This window comes from Acanthisitta chloris, unplaced genomic scaffold (assembly GCF_000695815.1).
Source record: "Acanthisitta chloris isolate BGI_N310 unplaced genomic scaffold, ASM69581v1 scaffold7938, whole genome shotgun sequence".
In the NCBI taxonomy this organism is placed as follows: Eukaryota; Metazoa; Chordata; class Aves; order Passeriformes; family Acanthisittidae; genus Acanthisitta; species Acanthisitta chloris.
Window position 1 is genome coordinate 27,018 of NW_008685319.1, and position 6,886 is coordinate 33,903.

Genomic DNA, 6,886 nt, shown 5'->3' on the forward strand with positions numbered 1-6,886 from the left:
TCTGGGGCAATGGCAGGTATGCTAAAAACATATTTGAGTCTGGCTGTTCAGGGAGGCCTTGCACACAGGTTGGTTGAGAAGCTGCTCCCGAAACCTTTTTTGATCAAAAAAAACCCGAGGCCCAAAACATAAGCAAGAAGAAGGTAATGCCCAAGAGCTAAGTTGGTAATACCCAAGAGATATGGGTTTCAATGGAGGTGTAGTGATTTGTGACATCTGCATCCTAAGTCACTCAGGCTACATGTATGCAATTTTAAAAAAGCTTTATGTAGGAAAAACCAAGAAAGCCATACTAATCAGCAAAAAGAAACATTTAGCAGTAATAATGGAAGGATTCTTCACATCTGCAGCACATGGCAATTTAAAATGAGGTAACTTTCAAGAAAGAAAGTTAACTATCTGAAAAAATTCAGATAATTTCTTGAGTAGTGGCCTCATATTGAATGTGTTCACTATGCAGGAGAGCACAGCTCCACTGGAAATGTCCAGGTGCCTGCAAAGTATAAAAGGTTGAAACAGCTTCCTCCAGATTACTTAGGTAGCAAAAAAATCTCCAATATAATTATGACTTATTCCCAAGTAAAATTAAAAAATCTTGAAAAATGATCCAGCAGTGAGGAACTTTTCAAACCTTTGTCCCATAGCCGCCAAAGAGGTCTATCTTAGTACAGCTACATCTACCCTTCTCAATGCTAACTTGCATTGGCACTGTCTTCCTATCAGAAATAGGTTGGCAAGGCTCATTTTAAATCCCCTGTTCTTATAAATCTAATGTTGTACTCGCAGAATCCTTTCTACTCACACTCCATTCTGACAAGATTATAGAATGGACTTCTGTGTAGATCCAGAATGTAGAGCTGAAGCAAGACCTGCATTCTTAAGCCAACAAAAACTGCCTGTTGGATTCAGCTGTGTGTACCCCGAGGAAATTTTGCTTCCTCAGCACAGGAAATGCAGCATTAGTGATGGTTTGCAAAATCAAGCATTGTGTCTTTGTCAGGTTACTCACACAGGCACAAATTACACCTCTTGAAAGCCAAAACTAAGAACTCCCAGTAACATTTAATCTCTCGAAAGTAATCTTGACATACATAGTGGGTAAGAACATAAGCTTAACAACCTCTTGGAATATGAATAAACAAAGATTAACATGTCGGTTTAAGGTGAGCTCTCTCCTTTGACTCCAACTATGTTTTTTGCAAGCAGCTGAGGACAAGGCCAAGTACATGGTTTACCTTAAAGCCTCCACACGTATCCTTTTGTACATACTTTGTAGTAAATCAGCATGTAGCAGGGATATTGCCAAGTCAAATCACAAAAGCTGAAGTGGGGTGTGAGTTACTGAGTCTGTTCTGTTTGACTGACCAAACCCTGAGTCCAGTGTATGCTTTGTGTTTTGTATCCTAAATTAAAATATCTGACAAGAAATAAAAAAATCCAAAACACTTTTGTCTTTGATCCTCAGTTAGAGGAGACTGAGAAAATCCCTTTAAAATTGTTGTTGTAGCACAATCTGTGGGAACAACACAGGAGAAACATTTCCTGCAGAAAGAATGCTAAAGTTTAATTACTACGCATTGCATGAGAGAGGCTTTCAATTTTTAGGGCCCTGTGTTCAGGCAGTTACTAGGTAGCCAGCCTGTAGTGGAATATTGATGCTTTAGTCTAATCTCTGCTATGCCAGAGAACGGTGGAGGGGCCTCATTCTCATGATGGGGTAGGAGGAATGCTACACATTTCTTAGGTCTTATCATCATGTACATTGCTATGCCAGGCAGTTTAATTAATAACTGTCGACATCTTGTCATTTATCATTACCGAAACCAGAGGTGAGGACCCTTCCATATGTGTGCTGTACAAATGAATTAAAGCTGTCTCACCCAGCCTCAGGAGTTTGCTGCTGTCACTCACTTATCCTTCCTCCAGTTCAAAGACTTGCATCTTATTTTGCTCTCAGGGCTGAACAGTTATTTATATAATGTAAACCAAAAATATATCAACCTTAGGTAATATTGTTCTAGAGACCTCAATTATTGAGTTTACCAAAAGATATTGGCTACTAGGTTTGAAGTGTACACGGAGGAAGATTGTTTCAGGAGCAAAGACATGCATAGAAATGAGTCCTTGAGATAGTGTGCAACAGCAGCCAGATAATCATGTCAAAATAAGCTTTCTCACTGCCTTCAAATGTCATTAGAGCAATATCTTATTTTCGTAGCAGAAATGTTAAATACTATGAAGTTCAATACATGTAAATTGTTTATCTCTCTTTGAAATCACATGTACCATTCCGCATGTGCCTTAAGAATACTCAGAGTGGCTCTGGGTACTGGATGAGATCTTGTTCCAGCAGTCAAACCTAAAAAAAAAACCAACTTCTTCTCTGTGAATGCCTTGATTATGAGCAGCATTTTACAGGAAAAATCAATTCCAACTGAAGAGAGAAGGTGGACATAGCTAGAGTAGCAGTGTGAGGAGCACACTTCCAAACAGAACAAACTGTTCATTAGGTGTGCTCTATCTTCAGAGCCACAGCATGCCAGGGACTGCACACAGGGAAACAAGAGCCCCACAGCTACTATTAGTTAAACTTGAAAAAAAATCAACTGAACTGTGATAAATTTTCATGTTAATTTGTGGTTGCAGACAGAGCGTCCTGTGTCTGCTGAAGATAAACAATGGAGTATTTCTGGTTTGGCTTTGCAGGTATGTCTGGCTTACTGATGGAGCTGCCTCATTCCTGGCTGCTGAAGGGCAGTAGGAAGGACTAGAGTCCTGCAGGCACTGCCAGAACCTTGCTGCCAGAAGGAGGGTGCTGCCTACCTTAAAAGCATCATATTAAGCTGCAACTTGTTAAAACCACTAGCATGATTCAGGTCAAGCTTTCTCTTTCATCAGGAAAGCAGTGTGACCTTATTGAGTGTCCCAGCTCTGTTCCTTATGCTGCTGCCATGCAAGAGGTGACCCTGCATGTAGGAGAACTTGGGTAGCACTGGGTAATATCTGTTTCTTACAAGGTATACTCTCACATTTCCTGAGAAGACATGGTCAAACAGACACCAGGACACAGAATACTGCAAACAAGAAAATGCTGTGCCAGAGCTTGTGAACTTCTCTTGTATAAAATGTCAAAGGGACAAAAAGCAAAAGGCATAAGACAAGACCAAAACCTGAGACCTTTCACATGCAATCCTTAGCAGAAGTCCATGGCAGAGCTCACACTCAGGTGTCAAACAGCTGAGCTATGAGAGCATTTTAACAATGTGATACGTGGTAATTCTGGCCCCTTCTGGACGCAGTAAATTGCCATGTTTGGCTGAAGCCAAGCTGAAATAGCATGTTGGGCATGCATCAGGAAATGACCTCAGAATATACAGAGCCTCAGTCTGTAAGTGATAAGTGAGGGTCGACAAATTAATCTCATCATCTGCATTCATCTTTGGATGCGACTCTGTGCCAGGCCACAACGTGTGGGCTGGAGGCTATTTTTTCATTTGCCTAACTTAAATAGGTAGTTTGAGTTACTATGACACGAAGGTTCTATTCTGTGCTGTCTGCATCAGACTGTGCTTACTGAAATAGGAAGAATTGTCATGTAATATTTTACAGGCAGGTGGATGAGGGATTATGCTGACAGCTTGCTTTTATCAACATGTATTGAATTATACATTCTATAAATCTAGGAAGGAGAATTTATTGACTCCCTCGGTCTTTTCCTCTTTAATGGCAAGTTGCATCTTTATTAATAATTGTACCTGAATTCTTTATGGTGCCATTCAGAATTCACAGTCTGTCTTCGAATTGCACTCCTCACTGTTTGAGTAAGTTCTTGCAAGATCAAAAACCTCATCTAAGTGAAATGGAAAGAAAGAGTTGCTTTAGGCTCATGATCGGAATTTAAGACATGGTATTCTATTAAAAAAAAAGCGAACAAAACACACACAAAAAAACCCAAAACCAAAACCAAACCCACCAAAAAACCTACCTCACATTACTTTATAGAGAAAAAACCACCCTATATTTCAAAGTTGCATATTTCTTTTTCCAAAATATGCCAGAAAATTTTAGTGCCCTATGAATGTTTTAGCAGCAGAAAGAACCAAATCTTTACAACCCTCCTATTTCCCTGACAAACACAGTGACTCTATTGCAGACATAAGGAAGACAGGCCTTTGTTGGTCTGCAATCAACATTTCTGGTGTTCATTTCAGTGTTAGCAATGAAAGATTTGGGTTTTTTTTCCCCAAACCTGTTATTTATTCTGAAAACTAAATGCTTTTAGGAACTGAAGAAAAAGATTTGGGTTTTTTTTTCCCCAAACCTATTATTTATTCTGAAAACTAAATGCTTTTAGGAACTGAAGACCAAATTTGCTTGCAGAGATTTTAGACTCTTTAGATAAATTTATGTGCTCAAGACGTAAACACCCCACAGGTCACTGTGAGAAATAATCCTTTTTATGCACTATCAGAGTCCCTTATTTCTAATCCTTGGCAAATGATAAAAAGCATGACAATAACCAGAGGAGAACAGATGCCATATATTTCATTTTGCTAGCCCCTTTTCCTTGTTCTGCAAACAGTAGATCACAATGTATTTAATGTCATCCCTGAATGGTTGTTACACATGGTAGATGTATCAAAAGTTAATTTTCAGTTTGTCTTTACTTTCTAGAAAAGTGAAATTATTCCATTGGGATAAAATCTGAGGCATGCAGAGAAGGGAGAGTGAGCAGTGTACACAAGTACAAATATGCAGATATCTCTGTTTTAAGACTCTATTTTTTTAGTTGCTTCTACCTTTTATATTTGGTAATATGTTCTTACTCTGCAAAATAGTTGAATCAATTCTTTCCCAGCTAAGAACACCCTGCTGGTATAAGTCCATGGAGGGAGGTTCCCAGGCCCAAGTCTATGGCAGATGACATAGGGAAAAAGGGTTTTCTTGCGCTGGTGGGTTGTATTGTAGGAGAGATAGTGTATGGAATGAGCCTTTTCCAAACATTCCTCAATATCTAACTTCAGTTGCATCAGCTATAGTATCTTGTATAACACTGCTTTGGCCATATCCAGGGTTACCTAACTTCCAAACTGAAGTGAAATTCTTACGTGTGCTAACTGCCTACGCAGTAACAGTATCAGAGAGTCTGAGCAAATGCTGTAAGAGAAAGACCCTGTGCAGCATTAACTATGTTGGAAGCCTAGGAGATTGGAAAATATATCATTATCTATCATAACATATGAAAAAAATCCAACCTCCCAGTTATCTGAAGGACTAGGACTGACTCTTTCAATGAGTCGGTCTTTGAGGAGGTGTTATTCTTACTCATACTGATCTAAAGTTGATCAAGGTGTGAGAAGTTATAAATCATAGAGGTTTTTTTCTTTGCTTCCTTTCTTAAAAGCTATTTAACTCTGACTCTAAACTAGGAGCAATTTTTTCTGTTCTAAAAAAAATCCAGTATTTTTATGCATATTTGGATGGCTAAATGTGTTGACAAATAAAATGTTCAGTATTTCTGCACAGTGGATGAGAAAAAGTTACTACCTTAAAAGGGAGAAAACAAACAACTGACCATTAAAATCTATACACACTAGTATTTAGTCCATAATCCCTTACTGGTGGTACACAAACCTAGAAAGCCTCCGAGGTAGTAAATTTAAAAGCAATATTGAAGAGGGATAGTTATTCTAGCTACCAAAGTCCAAAGCTCTGTGGCACAGCATTCTACACTTGGGCTACTAGACCAGATATATCTGCATTTTTGCAAGGAAAGGGGAGAGAAAAGGCCAGAAGTTGATATATTCATGAGCTCATACATAACACTTTGAAATAGTCACTGAACTAACAGACTGCAGCTATAGGAACTAGTATTCAAACACTAGGAGAAGAAGTTTGTTTTTTAATTCTCTGGGCAAGGGAAAACAATTCAGGTTTAGTTTATGCTTGCTTTCCTTTTGTTTACAGTTTTGTCTGCTGAAGCACACTGTGCCAGCCTCGTGTTGGTCTGACTTGCTCATGTGCCTGTTATCAACTGGAGTCAGTGTGACGTCTCAGAAAACTGAATCCACAAGGTCTGCTCCTTACTGCAGGATAATGTTGGGAGAACACTCTATTCTCTGTGTTGTTCCTTCTGCTGGGTCTGCTCCTGTGAGGGCACGACAGAGCCAGGGGCTGCTGCACACTCTCAGGGGTATTGCTGACCACGCAGCTTCTCTCTCATGACAGCCCAGCCAGTTTGGCTTCAGCAAAAATTCCTCTCTTCAAACCCTAATTACTGTGCTGGCATAGCACTCTGAGTGGTTTTCTAATTGTATTTGTTTGCAAAGTCTCTATTGCACAGGGCCCTGTGATAAATATAATTCCACTCACAGCTAATTTGCTGCTTTTTGTGGGGGGAGAGGGGAGAGTAATTTCATGGTAAACCATAATTACTAGTACAAGAAGTACCTTAATTGTCAATCCAATCTGAGGCTCAAATCAGCCTAATTAGAATTCTACTTGTTCATAACAAATAAGTGGTAATCACTATTTGGATCTAGCCTATGTTATTCTCAAAAGGGAACCACTTGAATGTGTGAATTTAATGCCAGTTTGTGTTTAGTTTTGGCCATTTTCTAGCACAGAACTAAACAGGGTAGACATCTGAGTCCTCCAAGTCTTCTACTGCTCTTAGCTTCAAGTGACACAGACCCCTGGCAAAACAGGCAACTTGATAATGCAGCCTGTCACTGTATGTGGAGTGTTGAGCTCTGGAAGATCTAGTTCCAGCTATAGGTGCAACACAGAGACACCTACAGCTATATGGTAACTCAATCAGCATGTGGAAAAATGCTTTTAACTTTCAGGTCCCTGTTCCTCACCTTTTCCAATGAAAACACACTCT